Below are 20,143 nucleotides of genomic sequence, written 5' to 3' on the forward strand. Positions count from 1 at the left end.
GAGTGCGAAAAAACATTGGCCGGCTCGACCGTCGGGCTTATGCTGTCGTTACTCGCTACCGCTTGTTCGTATTTAAATCTGACAGTGATCCTAGGAATTCGGTAGATCAGTTATTCGTGCTCGGGCCGCCGCCGATATCGACGCTACAACCCCTATTGATACTATCAAGGCATTACACTGCTCAATTCTGTCTATAAAGTGCTCTTCCGTATCCCGTATTCTGTGGACTAAGGCCGTTAGCGGAGTCCTTCGACGGCGAGTACAAAGCCGTTTCGTGAGGGCCGTTCTACGACGGATCAGATGTTTACCCTACGTCAGTTACTAGACAAGTTCCGGGAATACAAGTGGCAAACTCATTATCTCTTTGTGGACTTTAAAGCAGCGTACAATTCAGTCAAACGAAACGAACTGAGGCAGATAATTCTAGAACTTGGTTTTACGTCGAAACTAGTTAAGCAGATTCGTACCTCGCTGAATGGGACAAAGTCATTCGTCAGAATAGCGGAAGCTCAGCCGCTTTCGTGAGTTGGATGAACTGAAGCAAGGTGATGCACTTTCCAACTTGCTATTCGAAGCACATGGTTACTGGCAGGCATCGTGGGAGTGCAAATGGTGTTGGTGCCGAGGTGGAGCTGGATGGGAAACGAGATGAAACAGTGGAGGAATCCATATACCTTGACACACTCATGAAATGCGACAACGATTTAAGCCGCGAAGAAAATCGACGAATTGCAGCCGCGAATCGGGCTTTCAGATTACGTAGTCAGCTGAACTCCTGTAGTTTGCAAATCCGCACGAAACTCGTGACATTAATCCTCTCGGTAACCGGTAACGGACATAAATCATGGACACTAACGGAAGCGGATCGACAAGTACTTTGGGTTTTCGAGCGTAAAATTCTGCGATCAATACTTGGTGGTAAAATGGAGTGTGGCGCAGACGCATGAACTACGTGTTGTATTAAGTATAAAATTATACTAATGTAGTAGCCAGGAGGAGGAATTCAGACCGGTTAGTGGAAAGTTCAGCGCACATCCGCTGACGAACGAATACAGCCATCGACCCATTAACTTCGTCGCTTCCAAAAACATGACCATACGAAGTACCTGCAACCGACATAGCCTGGAAATCACGACAACAGACAGACTCGCAAATCGACCACGTTTTAATTGATGGAAGGTACTTCTCGGATATCGTCAACCCTAGAACCCGGGAACCTAGCAAACATTCTGACCACTACCTTTTGATGGTTAGTGCGCCAAAAACGTTCCGTTGTTACCAATATTCGGTACTGTCGCCCGTCGCGGTACAATCTGAAGTCGCTACTGAGTACGTGCAAATCCTTCAGGCAGCGCGGCCGGGTGAGGGAGAACTAACAAAGTCTCTCTCAAGAACTGCTGTGATAGCGTTAAAGTAGCCACCAACAGCACTCTGGAAGGTGCCATTGGGTTTGCTGAAAGGAGTTGCCGTAACAACTGGTTCGATGAGAATTCTCGTGAATGTCGAAACCACTCCAGGACATTCTTTGAATGAAGCATGAAGCAAGATCCGGCCAGAAGATCCGTAAGGCCCTCGTGTGGCTTCAACAGAGGAAGCAGACCCTTCTGTTGATACTCTAAAATTCCGGTAGTCACGATCGGCGCACTCCTTTTGCCACATGAGCAGATCGCTTACCAAATCATGTATTTCTTGGCAAACTGTGAAAGTTTCTGCTCCCTTACATCAAACATGTGCTGGGTGCTCAAGAACAGTAGCCCCGGGTGCTGCCGGAAGTCCGCCTTGACGTAAGTCTCATCATCCATGATGAGACGATGAGGCTTCGTGAACATCTGGGTGAACAGTCTCCGGGCCCGTGACTTTCCCATCGTATTTTGCCGTTCGTCACGATTTGGAACCTTCTGCACTTTGTACGTATGCAGTCCCTCCGGTCCTTGGCTCTCTAAATGAACCACTTGGACATATTCAACTTTTTGACCACACCCCTGACCCCTGAAGCATTGGGATTCCGCTTAAACGCTTTCACGACACGCATGTGATCCAGATCATTAAGAGAACATCCGTTCTGACCGCATTTCTCTTTCTCCTTCCATTCGATGCTTCGAGTTTCGTAGTAACGTTTAATCACACGACTCACCGTTGACTGCACGATTCCGAGCTATTTTTCGATTTCTCCCTGAGAGAGTGGAGCATTTTCCAGGTGCTTACGCAAAATTAATTCGCAAGGTTGCTGTTCGGGTGACGCCATTTTTTCCAATTTACGAAAAACTGACAGCAATAAAAGTATAGTGTAAATACTCTAAACTACCTTTACTCAATTTTTTAAGAGAAAATACGTAACGGGTAATGTCTACAGCGTTTTTTCCGTGATGCAATTTGATATGGGACACCTTTTACAAGAAGAGAAACAAGTTGGAATTTAGGAACTACCGAGCGATCACAATAGAGGTTTTCCGTCAAAAATTTTTTTTTCACTAAATGTTCAGTTTTCACTCCTAGAAATGATACACATATAAAACTTTCTTTAATAAAGCCTCTAACTACTGTAGAAATGAAAAAATAAAATGCGTATATTTCAACCCGTCACTTCTAGGATGTATTACATGCCTTTTTGTACCAGTATCCTCTATTTTCACCACTTCGAAACCATTTGTGCCACTCTTTACTCTTGTGACAAGCAACACACGAAACGAAAAAAAAAGTAATCATTAGCTTTTCATTCGTTTTGTCCTTTTCACTCAACCGCTGATACACATATGTCAAAATCTGTTGTGGAATGCTGCCAGAAAATCTGAAAATTTTGATAAACAGTGCAGCCGAAACGAATTTTTTAAAACTCAACATTCGTGATTTGGTGAAAAGAAATTCGCATTGTTTAAAAAATCGTAGTAAATTCTAGAGTCAACGAAAAAAAAATTTTTTTGCACCATTGTCACTCGTATTGGGAGTACTTTCGAGAAAAAATAAGAAAAGGAGGGGTATGATCTGACGGAAAACCTCTATTCTCAACGCCGCCTAGCAAGTACATTCATGGAAAGTTATCAAGCCGGTTATGTGGACGGGCCAAATCTTTGTGCTACGGCAGGTCCTCCAAAAGTGTCACGAATACCCTAGTCCCTACGCACCACCTATTCATAGATTACAAGGCCGTCTATGACACTATCGACTGTGAAGAGCTATGGAAAATTATGGACGAATACGGCTTTCCCGGGAAGCTGACAAGTCTGATTAAGGTTACGATGGACGGTGTACAGTGCTGTCTGAGGATATCGGGTGCGTTATCAAGCCCGTATGAAACACGCAGAGGACTTTGACAAGGCGATGATATTTCCTGCCTCCTGTTCAACATCTCGCTAAAAGATGTTATGAAACGTGCGGGATTGGACATACGAGGAACAATCTTTAATAAATCCAACCAATTTATCTGTTTCGCTAACGACGTGGACATAGTCGGAAGGACGGTGCGGGTGGTTGCTGAGCAGTATACCAAACTGAAATGTGAAGCAGAGAAGGTTGAATGAGTGGTGAATAAAGGGTGTCCCACATCAAATTACACCACGGAAGAAACGCTGTAGAATTACTCATTGAGTATTTTCTCTTGAAAATTTGGGTAGAAGTAGTTTAGAGTGTATGGTTTACACTGTATTTTTATCGCTGTCAGTTTTTCGAAAATTGAGAAAAATGGCGTCACCCGTAAAGGAACATCGCAAATTATTTTTGCGCAAGCACCTGAAAAATCCTCAACTATCTTATCGGGACATCGGAAAACAACTCGGAATCGTGCACTCAACTGTGCGTCGTGTGGTTAAACGTTACTATGAAACTCTGAGCATCGAACGGAAGGAGAAATGCGGTCAGAAAGCGTATTATATTAGTGAGCAGAATCACAAGTGTGTCGTTTAAGCGTTTAAAGAGAATCCCAATGCTTCGGTCAGGGATGTGGCCAAAACGTTGAATCTGTCTAAGACTTTCCTTTAGAGATATAAGAAACTGCAGGGAGGGACTGCATACGTACAAAAGCGCAGAAGGCTTCAAATCGTGATAAACGGCAAAATACGGTGGGAAAATCACGGGCCCGGAAACTGTACACCCAGATGCTGGTGATCCGTCATTTACGTCAAGGCAAATTCCCGGCAGCTCCCGGGGCTATTGTTCTTTACCGCCCAGCAAAAGTTTGATGTTGAATAAGGAAGCAGAAACTCTCAAAGTTTGCCAAGAAATACATGATTTGGTAAGCGATCTGCGCATGTGGCAAACGGAGTGCGCCGTTCGTGACTACCGGGACTGGAAACGGGCAGATCTACCTCAAAGAGTGTCTACAAAAGCGTCTGTTTCCTCTGTTGAAGCAACACGAGGGCCCTACGATCTTCTTGCCGGATCTAGCTTCATGCCACTACTCAAAGGATGTCCTGGAGTGGTACGAAGCCAACGGGGTTACTTTCGAAGCCAAGGACATGAACCCCCCCATATGCACCGGAACTAAGGCCCATCGAAAAATACTGGGCTATTATGAACTACAACAACATCCCAAGGAGGTCGAATGTGAGGAAGACATGAAGAAAAAGTGGGTTTCCATACAAAAGAAGCTGCAGCCAGATGTTGTACAAAACCTTACGAATGGAGTTAAACGTAAGGTGCGAGCATACGGTTATGGTATTGAAGTTGAATGAAATCAATATTCCAAAAGCTTACTAGTGGGTTAAATTTTATTTTCTGAAAGTTTGAAAAGGATCGGTCAATTAGGTAATTTTCTCCAGCATTTCTTCTTTCTTTGGTGAGGTATGAGAGAACTGTGTATGGATAAGGATGAAACACGAGTAGGCGCAGCTCTTGGGCGAACCCAGTATCCATTGGCGTAGCTAGAGGGGGTGCCTGGGGTATCAGGCCCCCTCAAGAATTTCGTAGGCCCCCTCCAGAAATTTTTCCCATTGGAATTTTAAAACCGGAAAAAAGTTCAGTGTACATGTTCCCGCTGCGTAGATATTTTCTTTTTCACGAGCCTAGCCTAGTAACCACCCTGGGTCATGCTGTTTCAAGCAGTCGTCTCCATTCAACTGCATCTGGGGCCACTTATCGCGAATTTTCCGGTCTCAGAAGTAGCAAATCACTTTCTACCTAGTCGACCCATCTTGCACTTTGAGCCTTCCTGTTCCTGATACTGGTGCAGTTGTTAAAGAGAACTGTTTTCGTCGCACTGTAGCCTACTGACTTTCACCACCTGAAAATGGCAATCTCTCCAAACAGGGCATGCAGCTCGTGATTCATGCGTCTCCGTGATTCAGGGCGCGTACCGTCCACGAAACACATCACTCGATCCAAAGCTCTGATCAGTTGTATATTTGTATATTTGCTCAATTAAGGTTTAGGCTTCAAGCCCGTTTTCCAATAAAAAAGTACTTAGTAACTATGAACATTAACTATTAAAAACACTCAAATGGGATGCAACTGTCCCCTAAAATACAAACTAAGCCTATTTTTAATATTCGCTGGTGCCATGGTAACATTAACTATATGCTGTAGATCGTTGAAAGCTTTCATGAAACGGCACGTTGGCTCATGTTGGGAGTAATTCCTGTTTCGATGAGGTGGATTAAACACCCGGGTGTTCCGAAGTGCAACTTGGCTGTGATTGAAATGCAACCTTGAAGCAAGCATTTGACTGTCGGCTCGTCCAGATAGGATGTTTGTGAAGAACACTATGTCGGCAATCTTATATCTGCAGTGGATTGTGTCAATGTTGACTAAAGAGCATAGGTCGTGATACGGCGGTAGTTCAGCTCCATTGCACCTCAAGTACCGCAATGCAAAACGAACAAACTTTTTTTGGACTGTCTCTATCCGTTGTATATAGGTTACATATTGCGGACGCCAAACTACACTTGCGAAGTCTAATTTACTTCGCACAAGGCCTACATATATTGCTAGTATTGCATATGGATCCTTAAGGTCACGACCGTATCGTCTCACAAGAGCAAATAGCTTTAAGCAGTCTTTAATAACGTTGTCTATGTGACTTGTAAACGAAAGTGAACGATCAAATATGATTCCTAGGTCACGAATGGTTTCCTTGCGTGGCAAAACGATTCCGTTGTAGGAGTATTGAAATTCGATTGGACGTAGTTTTCGGGAAAAAGTCATAACAGAGCATTTATCTGGGTTGATGTTCAAGCCGCTATTCGAACAGAATATTCCAATGTTATCCACGTCAAGTTGTAGCTTAAGACAATCACTGCCAGTCTTGATAGGTAAAAAGATATTTACATCATCTGCGTATATTAAGATTGTAGCATTGGACAACATATCCGGAAGCCTGTTCATCACTAGTACAAAAAGCAATGGTCCTAGATGACTACCCTGCGGTACTCCCGAATTAACAACAAATGAAGCAGAGACGTTTTCCTTAATTTTCACATACTGAACTCTGCGCGAAAGGTAAGTTCTTAGCCAGTTGTAAATCGGTCCATCGATGCCGAAGTCTGTAACCGATTGCATAATACTATCCGTCTTAACAGAATCAAAGGCTTTACTCATATCAGTGTATACACAGTCTACTTGAAACCCCCTTGAGATATAATCGTTTACCAGAGACGTAAATTCACAAAGGTTCGTGGTTACAGATTTTTTCTTCAAAAACCCGTGTTGAGCAGAAGAGATACGATCAGCAACCGTTTCGTATAGATGATCGTAAACTGTTTGTTCAAAGAGCTTCGGTATAACCGACTGGATAGTTATTGCTCGATAGTTCTCCACATCTGAGCGAGATCCTTTTTTATGAATTGGACTAATACGAGATACCTTCCAAATCGAGGGGAAGTAACCGGAGGCTAGAGACGCATTAAATAGACTCGCGAGAGGTTCTATTAGTTCATTCTGAAACTCTTTCAAAAGCTTATTCGATAGTGTATCGGGACCAGGTGACAGATTTTTGTCGAGTCTGCGAATAGCATTTCCGATGCTGTTTTGAGATACTTGGTATGCTTCTGCATCGCTGTATTGAAATGGTATATTGTTGGCGGAGGTATGTTCGTCAAATACGGTTTTAAAATGTTCCGCAAATAGGTGCGTTGATGACTGAGCACCGGTAGCAGTAACGTTCTTATACTTAACGTGATCTGGAATACTGGAGTTCTTCCTTCTGCTATTTACGAACTTCCAGAAACATTTCGGGTTACCTTTTATAGATCTTTGTATTTCACTTAGGTAAACTTCATATTCTTCTCGGTGGGCAGCTTTGAACATACGTAGAACCTGCTTATAGTGCGTCACGTTTTCATCTGACCTATTTCGATGCATTCGTTTTAAAGCCGATCGTTTGGCTTTCATTAGATTGATAAGCGACCGAGAAAACCATTCGGGGTAATTGTGCTGTGATTTTTGCTGTTTGATGACCATTGGAGCATGACGGGAAAAAATATCGAAAATCACATGATAAAACGACAAAATATTATAATCCACGGAATTATTAACATTCGCAGCATCCCCGATATCGACATTGAGAACACCAACGGCGCGAATAAAATCCAGCAGCACAGTTGTAGCAGTTGTAGCAAATCGTGTTCGTGCATTATCTGCCATAGCTGGTCTCGATCGACTGTATCGTATGTTGCTTTGAAATCAATAAAGATGTGATGCGTGAACACGTTGTACTCCCAACATTTCTGCAAAATCTGTGGGATGGTAAACATCTGGTCCGAATTTGCGCGGACCCTCATGAAACCCGCCTGGTATTTTCCTACAAAACGTTGTACTATCGGTGACAGCCGGAGTAACAAGATGAATGAAAACCAGGATAAGTATATAATATAGTGAAAATAGTACAATGTAGCAAGCTGCAATGGGCTGGGCACGGGGCCAAAATGCCATATAAAAGAGTAGTCAAAAGTTTTTTTGACTCAAAACTATTTTCAGCAGAAAACCAGGAACAGTGTCTAAACTTTTGGGGCAGACCTGATATCCGATGAATATGTCGAGGACGATGCACGTTCTGCTGGTGTTCGAAGGGATTCGAGAACGAAAGCCCAGGACCGACAGTACTGGAGGACAATTCGTTCGGCTCAGGATCGATAACGAGTCGCAGTGACTTGTTTGACTAGTGACTAGAAAATGAAGCAAAGTCTATTTAACAGTTGGACTTGTTAAGAATATAAAGTATTGATTTATCATTTTGCCATCAAAAGCCGCATAAATCAGACTTTGGCAAAATGGCCAAAATTGGGTAAAATTGGGCAACTGGATGTTGAATTTGACGGTCAAACACAAATTTAAATAGCGAAAAATTACTAAAAGGCTGAGGTCGCTGTGCAAGCTGTAAGCTAAACACAATTGCTCTACTCTTTGTTTAAACTTGGTTAAATATATATTTCTATCTTCACAGTTATCCTCGATTCGGTTTGCCCAAAAGTTTCCCGAAAAATATATTTATTTTTGTTATTAACACTCTTTGTTTCTCATTATAATAACATAAGCAATAAATCGCTTAAGAGGTCACCAGGCTGACGCCAGCCAAGCTCGAAAACTGTCGACGTTTTGCCGAGCACCTCTACCATATATGTACGAAAAAAGTATCATATTTCACATTTCGCACATGTCACTCTAATGGACGTCGTTCCCATCGAATTTTTATTAACGCAATAAAAATTCAGGGAGCGTAACATATCCGATTTCTTCTGTAGCAGTGCCCACTTCCCCGTGAAATTTCACACGATTTTTCTCTTCGTCGGCTTGTGGCACACAGGACCAGGAGACACCGTACAAAAGGCAGTTAACCAACAACGTAGGTGCAACACTGGGGCTGACACTGCTCAACACTTTTATGACAGTGAAGAACATCATTGCATCTTTACAGCATAGCACATAGGCCCTAGTTGGTCAACCGAAGGATCCAGCACCGGCATCCGGACCCCGATCCTTTCATTGCCAGTGCCAGAAAGTGTGAAACGGAAATTCGAGATCGACCTTTGCCAATCTGCCGCCAAGCAGAACTTACTGCTCCCTTTGTAGATCTGCAAGAATGGAGAAAACATGCTTCCAATTAAACGATGGTCTGCGCACATTTAGTACACTGCAGATCAGCATCTGAAAACGAGCGGCATGCTGAAAAGAAGACCCCATTTGCATCGCCATGATCGGAGATGATCGCGGCGAAGGGCATTGTGTTTAATCGGTGAAGCTGCGGTCCCAATGTCTTTGTCCCTTTTTCCGCTTTTTCATCGGGCCGAAATCAGAATCTTTTGTCTTTACATTTATTTATGCAACGGCATTGTTTTTTTTTTCCTCTTCTGCCCATGGAACCCGGACCGTCGCGTCGTCGCTGAGTCCGAGAAACAAAGACGCTGCTGCCAAGAAGCAAACGGTACATGCATGTGAAACCGGATCGAAGTCTTATAAATCATGCTGTTTTCATTCCTCGCGAAAACCGCAGCTTCTGTTCGTGTCTGATTCATTTGCTTGATGTGCCCTCCAGTTTACGGTGCCTGAAGATGATACTGAATAAAGGAAATATCGAAGTTATTTCCAAGTAAAATCGGATTGTTTACGTGGTCACGTAACAAACTGACTTTCTTTTTTCCTTTTCATTTCTTATAGGTTTTAACTTGGTCAGATGGAATGATTATAAACTGCAAAACTAATTACGTTTTATATTCAATTTTGAAACCAACATTAAAAACTGGAAGTTTTTTATTTCTTGTCGTGGCCTAAAAGCAACGAATTTAATGAGTTTATACTTATTATACGAGTGTGTATCTTCACAATGCTACTTCTGTTACAAGTTGCTAATGAACGGTGTGTAATAACTAACAATACAACTTCAACAGTCATTACCTCAACCGACTGTAACTGTTATCACTTTTTAATAACAACGTAATTACCTACCCTCTATTGTTACTTCACTTTTACAACTGTTTGATGTTGATGTACGATATCAAAACTGTAATTTTTAGAATGAAACTGCTGCGGCTGTTCGATTTCACAAAAAAATATCGGCTTTTTCTCAAATTATCGCAGCCTTATTATCATTGCATAAAAGTCACTGGAACACCCCACAGAAGTGCTACTTTTCTCATTCACCGAGCAGTGTTATTCTTTCAGCCCAACCTCAGGGCCCCGCCAGCTGCTATCAAATTGGGCTCGCTCGCTTATTAAAAAGGCCCGCAATTTGAGGGCACCAAACCTGATTAAAGGACTGTCGGTTTGAATTTGTCAGACTAATTACAGAAATAATATTTACTGTTTTGAAAAGAGGTAAATAGTTATTAAAGTATGCTTCCTAAATTATGTTTAAAAAACAATGGTTCCAGTTTTCATTTGTTCTGCTTGGCAGATGTCTTATGGTGTCATAATTAGCAAATTGAGATTGCAAGAACTCGTAGTCATCAAGTTTATTATTTGATATCAGTAAAATCAGCCTTGTTTCAAGGGAAAATCATTGGTCCACATTCGCCCCATTGTTCTTCATATTCGACGAAACAATTGAATCATATTTCTGCGCGCAAGTAAAAGAAGCTGGAATCAGCTTCTGACAGCAAATGCAATTTTATGTAATATATTAAAATTAATTCGAATTTCGTCTGTTAAATAAACTGTATAACAACAGATAGGTACCTCCAAGGTACGATGAATGCAGAAAATCTGCTTCTCATTTCAAGCGATCGCATCACATGCACACGTTATTGACTGTGAATCTATCTTCTCGCTCTCCCTTGGCACATTGTTTGAAGGGCTAAAGGGTGGAATGGTCAAAAACTGTTTAAACAGAATTAAGTGTATGGTGATTATATAAATGATCGGAAATATTTTTTTTTTCTTTTTTTTTTGAAATTTAAAAACTTAGAAATATAGCAAAATTTTGGACACGACGCGAGATCTGGCCAAAACAGCACGGCGAAACTGAGTTTCTTCAATAAAGACAACAAGCGTTTGTTCCACATTCCTTTACTTAACATCTTAATTGACAGTACAGTCGTCACGAACATTTCTCCTACCCGTTCAGTTCGTCTGCCAAACCAAGTATTTGTACAGAAACTTTCACAATGTTTTCTGCATAAACTTATTTTTAACCTTAGAACTTTCCGGTAATCGTGTAAAGTTCTTGATTTGAGAGCTTTTCTAAATTCCCATTGACGTATGTTTCATTGTCCATTATTTAAACGTTTTGCCTTTCTACTATATAAATATATAGTATAAAGGTATAGAAATCACTTGGAAAACCGGAAATGGAAAGAAGGTCCTGCGGGCCGAATGTTATATACCATTCGACTCAGTTTCGAAAACTGAGCATTTTCTGTGTGTGTGTATGTATGTGTGTGTGTGTGTGTGTGTGTGTATGTGTGTGTGTGTGTATGTGACGCTTTTAATCTCACTCACTTTTCTCGGAGATGGCTGGACCGATTTTAATGTTCTTAGTGTCAAATGAAAGGTCTAGGTGTCCCATTGGTCGCTATTGAATTTCATACTGATCGGACTTTTAGTTCAAAAGTTATGTATAAAAATATGAAAAATATGGGACTTCATTATCTCATAGGTCCCTTAACCGATTTGAACAAAATTGATTGCATATGAAAGAGGAGCCTTGCAAACCCTTAACTTCCAAATTTCATGACGATTGGGCTTGTAGTTCGAAAGTTACATAAAGAAATGTGAAAAAATAATATTTAAAACATATTTTTGTAACATATAAGCATTAATTCAATGAAAAACATCACACATTTTATTATTATTTGAAAATAACTGCTGAGATCTATCAAACGAAACCGAGTTATTTAAAATCGGACGGTTCATTCAAAAGTTATTTAAACTTTAACACTTAAGCACCGTATATTAAACCGTTAAAACGTGTGAAATCAAAACAAATGTTGATTGTATTTAATGCGTGTGATGTATGTGTGTATGTATGTATGTATGTATGTATGTATGTATGTATGTATGTATGTATTATGTATGTATGTATGCATGTATGTATGTATGTATGTATGTATGTATGTATGTATGTATGTATGTATGTATGTATGTATGTATGTATGTATGTATGTATATATGTATATATGTATGTATGTATGTATGTGTGTATGTGATCCCAAGCAACAATGTGAGTTTGATTGTACTCTTATGGTGGTTTTCATGACCAATTTTGGTCTTGAATGTCATCATAAGAGTGTAATAAAACTCAAATTGTTACTTGGGATGACAATTTGCAATTTTTAAATTTGCATTGAAATTCAAGAAAAGTCTTCAAGAAATTGTCTGAAGTTTTTGAAGCCTCTTAGTGGAATACGAAATTTGAAATTAAAGAAAAGAAAAAACTTTTACCGACTAAATTCCACTATTTAATATTTATTCGCGACAGATACGTATACGCTTTGGAATAAGACACTCATGAAGCCTGCACGTCGTAGGCGAACTACGTATCTGTTGCAAATAAATATTAAATAGTGGGATTCAATCGAAAAGCTTTTTCTTTTCTTTGATTTCAGTTCACTTGCTGTTACTCACAATTGTACACGAAAAGCAAACAGCGAAGAAAAGCAGTTAATTTAAGCATGTAGGTCTTTTTAATCAATAGATACTAGAGCTTAGAAATGTTACATGAAAAATAGTCCTGAAGTAAACGTTGCACGGTAGTAACTTTGTAAGATTTGTTTTCGTTAATGACATTTTAAAGGACAGATGTCTCATGTCATGTATCATGTTTCAACAAATAAATCAAAAATGACAAGCACTGGAAATCATATCGATCATATTTCCTATTCTTAAGCATGTTTAAGGCGCAGCTTGCACTATTTTTCGACCTCATCTTGTTTTCCTAACCCTCTAACATTGTAAAAACGATGCGATCAAGCTAATGACTATCTTTTCATGAAAGTACATTCAAAAGAAGCTTAAGTTTTGATTTTCATGCAAAAATAATTATCTGAAGGAGCGCCAGCTAAGAAAAAGTTCAATTTCTCTTTTTCATATCTAATGCTCTATTCAGTTATTTTTTCTAATTCAGATATATCGCAAAATTGAAGCCAAGCAAACTAATAGTAAAATTTTGAGATTAATCATTTTGTTGTGGATATCCTTTGTCTTCAAAAGCGAAGTATAATAGTAATTTTTCTGAACTCTTGTTTTTCAAAGATGCTAACTTTTGAACGCATGGTATTAATTAATTATCAAAAAATCTGTTTTGAACACATATTTCATATTGTCAATTCAAAACAAGTTTCGTATATGGCTCTGAAGCCCGAAAGTTAAGGCCGACCGATTATAAAACTAAATAAGGTGTTACAAGTATTTACGCACCCAAGGAAAGAAAATTTAATTATTCTACGCAATACGTTGGTAATTCTACTGGCAAATAAGGATTTTGAGGAATACGGAACGGATATTTAAAAATATAGTCAAGTTAATTATACATAGACGTTCCTGAGAAATTAAATAATGATTATTGTGGCAGTAGAAAGGCTACGTCACGCCGCTAGGTGGATTAATTCGGGTTTTGTACGTATGTATCAAAACTAAAAAATCGTTTGTTTGAGAAACCCAACAAGCCGCATTTCACATGAAACGATTTTTATGACTTTTTGATAGTTTTGAATCCTTGAGAATTCCTACATCTTCTCTGAAGATTCCAGACAAATTCAGTCCCACAATTCCTTTTTTAATTGAGGATGATTTTATTTTGAAAATATCAATTTGTTGTCGTTTTCCTACAACTGTGTCACATGTGGGGTTTCTCAAATAAAATGGTTTGGTTTTGAAATTTTGGATGGCGATGAAAGAATTATAAAAGGATGGCGATGAAAGAATTATAAAAGAATAAATATCGGTTACAGCTGGGGGACATTGGGAGGGTTGGCATGCGGCAACTTCCGGCAGACACTTCGTACTGTATACAGCAGTACCCCGAATAAGCCGGTGGGTGGTGGTGTATGCCCACAGCGATTTCTTAGTTGGCCATCAATCAATAAAGTTGATTTTTGCTATATTGTTAATATCTGATATAACCTAGTCGATTGGCAAAAATGAACTTTATTGATTATTGGAAAGCTGATACTTTATCAAAATATACAAAAATCTACATGCTCATGAAGAACCCAATTTTTACCGTTCCACCCTTTATTCGTACACATCTGAAGATTGAATCGCGAGAAACAACTAAAAGCTGGTGCGAAATCTCTACGCAGACTGTGCACAGTCTGGATACTCTCATTCCGTCGTTGTCGGCCATGGCTCCTGCGACGCGCCGCAGTGGAAAACTGAACAACCTTTGTCACCAACAACCAGTATTCACAATCTGTGCAACTACGCTGGAAATGCGTTCCCGGGGTAATGTCGGGTACATGTCAATACAAACAGGGCAGTATACGATGCAAAAGTTATACCACTGCGCACATTAAGGAATGTGAAATAATCGTAAAACGAAATGAATAAGGAGTTAAAATCGTTTCTCCACCTACCGACCTACGTGTGCATTCTCTGTTGTTTGGAAAACAGCTGCAACGTTGAATGTTTGCGCGAATTCGTTGCCTACACAGGTCGTGATTTCGCAAAAGGTGCTGCTAAAAATATCACTTGACAACATTGGAAAATAAAAATTAATTAAATTTGTTTCGTCTTTAACGCCTTTCAAAATATGTGTATATTTTGTAAATTTTTAAATTAATATGTCACTAGTAGCAAGGCAGCAGAAACCAAAATATTTTATTTCTAAATATAATACAGAAAACATTTGTGACATAAAACACCTCATTATGCATTAGTTATTTTAGTCCTTGTTCTTGAAAACGAATAATCCAGTAATATTATTAAATACTCAAGCGTCAAGCCAATGTGCATCACATTAAACATAAATATACGTGTACTTCGAAGTTTTTAGACGGACGCTTCACCAAATGAAGGTTATAGCTGCTATATCTCTTCAATGTAATTAGCTGGACATCACCCGCGTCGCGTCGATGGGAAACATATTTCCCGAAACCCTTGTCCATAGGAAAGTTAACCGGTTAGTAAGAACTATAACTGTTTCAAATACCTAGTAGAAAATTTGTCCTACACGTAAAACTCTTGACCCATGTTGATTCTTTTTTATTCTTCATTAGGGTAGATGCGCCAGTAGTTGTGGTAGTACCTATAGTGGTGGAAACTCGAATTATTCCGTTATTCTTGCAGATTTTGGTACAAGTTTGATAGGTATCGAACTACCAGTACCAGTATCATCGGTAAGCACCAAACTTGCACCAAAATCTGCAAAAATAACGGAATAATTCGAGTTTTCATCACTATAGGTACTTCCACAACTACTGGAGCATCTACCCTATGACGCAATCAAACTTGGTCAACCATGTCGCGATCTTGCTCCAGTAGTTGTGGTAGTACTCGAAATATATCATAATTTTGGCGGATTTCGAGATAATTTAAATTTTCTATTGTTTAATATAATATATATTTGTTAACAATTTTATCTAAGATATATAGTAAAATCTAAGATGTTGGCAAAAATTACAAATTCCTTTTGAGCAGACAAGTGCAATTGCTTAAGAAATTCGTAACAATCCATAGTATTTTAACAAGCCTACGCTGTTATCCACCTGATACCAGGCTCCCTGCAAGCGTTACTAAGGCCGGTAAACAAAATTCCACTATTATAGGCAAATTTTCCACTATTAGAGGAACATTACCACTACTTCAGGAGCACAGACTAATGTCAGGAAAAGCAATATTTTAAATAAATCAACTAGCAGAATGGTATAATTTTGGTAGGGTATGTTGCTACATCGTCGTAATGGCCTATTTCCGTCTTAACCAACACAAATTATTAAAAATATCAGCATTTTTATGACGCACATTGCAAAACTAGCTATTCCCTAATATTTTAGTTTGTTGTCTATCACATGCGATCAATCAAAGTGAGCTGAGATCTATTTAAATGCATTTTATCATTAAAGAAGTCCTACCAGCCAAATTTCCTACGTTTTTTCGTGCGACGAAGAAGACAATATCGACTAATCGTTTTAATTTCCGTCATTCATAAATGAAAATAACTCACGCAAGGCATTGTCGTTATTCTACAGCCAGGAAAACTTGCCTGACCTGCAGAAATTTTGTGGAATAACATTTGTCATGCCGTCCTACACAAATACATGCGCGTTGGCTTCGTAGACATTGTTGTGATTTTTAGTTCGGACGAATTTTGACGGACGGATTTTCAAACGGTACGACGAATTTTAGAAATAAAGTGAGTTGCGTAATTTCAATAATATGCTTTAATAGTCGCTTTTCAGTGATTTCGAAGTTCACGGATTGGGAGGTAAGTGTGTTTTAGTCAAATCAGCATAAGAACTTTTGGAGTATTTATTAAATCCATCCAACAAATGATGAAAATTAGAATGGCTTTATTTATTACGACGGGAATTAGAAAAAAAACTATGTATTTAAAGCTAACATTATGGTGCACCATATTATCATGTAGTTCAATTGGAAACTGATAAATTGTGCGTGCAAATTGTCTTTAAACACTATCCCCCGACATAATCCCTCCATTACTGGAGCATCTACCCTATAGTCAAAGTAACCAGCAAATGTACCTCGAAATATCTGCTGACATTTGGAAACTAGTAGAGTAGTTGATCCAATAGTTGTGGTAGTACCGATAGTTGCGCTACTATACTACCTACTACCTGAAAACCAATCACTAATCATATTTTACTCTGTACTCTGTTATACTTAATTTTCATGATTTCTGCCTAATTTTGATAAAAAAACAAACATTTCCTATACCTCTCCATAGCATCTTACTACCAGTCATCCGAGAGCCCTAACAAGCTAATGCCCAATAAGGGTACATCTATAGGGTTTTATGAAAAGCCCTGTTTGCGACATTTTTTTATTATTATTATAACTTTACCAACAGGCAACAATGCCCTAATGGCTCTTAATAACTAATACAGCAAACATCGAAACATTGAGACAAATTTAGAACGTAACACTTGCTTAGACAGATGAAAGTCAAACGCTGTTGAAACACGATTGAATGCACGTTGCAGACCAGTGATGGCGCCATTAGCACTGTAGTTGGTGCGACGAAAAGGCAGGTTAAGCAGAGGAATCCTTCGCAACACTCTCAATGGTGCATTCAGATTGATCTGGCGAAGAATGTCGGGGCAATCGATGTTGGAAGTCAGGATATCGGAAACTACCATGGCGCGCGCTGTTTCTCGGCGCAATTCGAGGGTGTCTAATCGGATGAGCTGGCAGCGATCCTCGTATCGTGTATTCCTCGTGGGCTGTCTCCAAGGCAGCATTCGAACCGCGTAGCGTACGAATCGGCGCTGGATGCTTTTGATGCGTTGAATAGCATTGTTGTAGTGCGGAATCCATACAGCAGAGCAATATTCTAATGAAGACCGAACAAGCGACCCGTAAAGCGTTACTAAGCACTCGATACTGCGGAAGTCACGAGTCATTCGCATAATTAAGCCTAACTGCCTAGAGGCTTTGGCAACAATGAGCGATATATGCTGTTTGAAGGTTAATTTAACATCCAATAACACACCGAGAACTTTTACATGGTCGACTCGTTGAACTGGAATTCCGTTGATATTATAGTCGAAACGTAACGGCTGATTTTTCCTCGTAAACGTAATCATAGAGCACTTAACTGAGTTGAGCAGCATACGCTTCACTTCGCACCAGTTAGCAAACATATCAAGTTGTTCTTGAAGAAATAGCGCGTCGGTAGTGCTATGGATCCTATTGAAAAGCTTCAAATCATCCGCAAAGGCGAGTCTTGGACATTTTATTGAGCAGATTATGTCGTTGAAATACAGAACGAACACTAGTGGACCCAGATGACTACCTTGCGCAATCCCGGAAGTAGCGGGGAACGAATCGGAGATCTCGTCACCAATTTTTACGCTCAGGGTTCGTCCAGTTAAGTAAGATTCTAACCAGCTTAACAGATTGCCGCAAAAACCGTACCGATCCAATTTAGCGACAGCGATGCGGTGGTTAACCTTATCGAAGGCTGCGGACAGATCGGTATATACCGCATCTGTTTGGGATCGTCCAATAAAGCTGTCCGTCACATAACTTGTAAAACACAGTAGATTCGTGGTGCAGGACCGTTTAGGGATAAAACCGTGTTGCTCGTCTGCAATGGCTTGTTGGCAATGCGAAAATATTGATTTAATGACGACCAGCTCGAATAGTTTTGACGCAGCACACAGTGCAGAAATTCCCCGGTAGTTGTCGACATTCGCTCGATCGCCCTTTTTGTGAACAGGGAACATAAATGCCTGTTTCCAAGCAACTGGAAATCTTCCAGTGGAAAGAGATAGGCGAAACAAATGAGTGAGAGGTTGGAGCAAGCCAGAGATGCACTTTTTAATCAGCGTTGCCGGAATCCCATCCGGACCTGGAGAACACGAATGCTTCAGTTTGGCGGCAGCTGCCAGAATCATGCGGTTATCGATGTCAATAGAAGCGAAAGAGTGTCCAAGACGAGGAACATGGTTTTCGGCGTCCGAGATTTGTGCAGAAGTAAGCACTTCGTTGCAAAACACGCTAGAGAATTTCGATGCAAACATACTGCATATAGCGGCGGCACTATCAGCTTTATCGCCACCAAATTCCATACTGGAAGGCATACCTGACACTTTTCGTTGTTCGTAAACAAAATTCCAGAACATCTTGGGACCTGACTTTAACTTTCTCTCCATTTGTCGTCTGTAGTTCGAGTAGCAACGTCGCCTTAGAGCTTTGTATTCATAGTTAATACGTCGATAATATTCACGAAGCAATAGTGCACCACTAGCAGAAAGTCTTCTAAAGGCAGCTTTCTTTTTTGCTTTCAAACGTCGAAGTTCCTTTGTCTGCCATGGAAGATATTTCCTCGAACGTCTTTGAACTTGTGGAACGTAACGGTCAATCAATCCGTTCATGATTTATGAGAACTCGTTGACTGCCGAGTCGATACTATTGGGATTCAAAGCGCCCACCCAGTCAATGTTGTGTAGTTCGCTAACTAAACCCTCATAGTCAGCTTGGCGAAAGTTGAAACGAATACGAGTAGGTGGCTCAGAGTACACAACACTGTGACGGTTAGCTATCGACAGAACAAGGGCTGGGTGATGAGGAACCAGTTTAACGAGAGGCGCAGGTGCATACGTCAGCTTGGGAGCGATGTCGCTAGTGCTGACGAAACAGAGATGTAGACAACGCCCATTTTCATTTACGTTGCTATTAATTTGCTGCAAGGTTGCCGTGTTGTATCCATCGAGAAGATCCAAAGCCGAGGTATGCAAGACAGAGTGATCTGGATCAGGATATAAAAAACCATCTCGGGAAGGGCGCCAGTGAATACTCGGCAAATTGAAATCTCCAATAATAACAATCTCATCTGACGGCTTAGCTCTAGCAGTGATCGACAAAACAGACTGAATATGTATATCAATCAGTTGTTTGTCACGAACTCGATCCGGTGGAAAATAAATAACACAAATAAATAATTTGCGATCGGCTAGCTGTATGGATAGCCAAACTTGCTCGAGGATGTTCCATGCAGCTTCATTGATAACGTGGGCTTTCATATTGCGACGAACAGCGATGAGCGTACCTCCACCAGTCTTCTTCATGCTGTTGTTGGGGCCGCGATCACAACGGAAGCCGTCGTACTCAGCTCCGAACAAGTAGGCAGATTGGGTGCGGTCGTCGAGCCAAGTCTCCGTAAGGGTGATGATGTCGAAGAAACCATCCGAAAACGCGAGCATGTAGTCGTCAATGTTTGAATTCATACCGCAAGCATTTTGGTAATAAAGAAGCAACGGGCTCGCTTCGCAGGTATCCGGCGTCCGGTGCACGATGGACGATTGACGAGGCGAAGGAAAAATGGAGTCAGGTGCACTACAACGTAAAACGGTACTTTGGCATTCATCGTCGGGAATATAAAAAGAATGGTACTTAACTTGTGCGAGAGTCAGTTGACTCCCGCTGTCCGAAATTAAAACATTTGAATGAGTCAAGGTACTATTGGCGAAATCTGGTAGATCGCTCCTGATCGAAGTCAAATTCGCGAACCAAAACTCCAGTAGGCCAAGTAGACGCCATCAAAGCAGTATCCTTCAACTCTTTTGGCACCTCAACTCGGAACGAAACAAAATTAAGCGAC

At 40.4% G+C, this 20,143-nt stretch overlaps 1 protein-coding gene across 6 annotated transcripts in view; it reads right to left on the reverse strand.

The window, feature by feature from the left end:
• Positions 1-20,143, reverse strand: part of LOC128739213 (frizzled-4) — a 109,825-nt gene that overhangs the window by 8,726 nt on the left and 80,956 nt on the right. The window lies entirely within an intron of this gene.

The sequence above is a fragment of the Sabethes cyaneus genome, chromosome 3, assembly GCF_943734655.1.
Source record: "Sabethes cyaneus chromosome 3, idSabCyanKW18_F2, whole genome shotgun sequence".
Lineage (NCBI taxonomy): Eukaryota > Metazoa > Arthropoda > Insecta > Diptera > Culicidae > Sabethes > Sabethes cyaneus.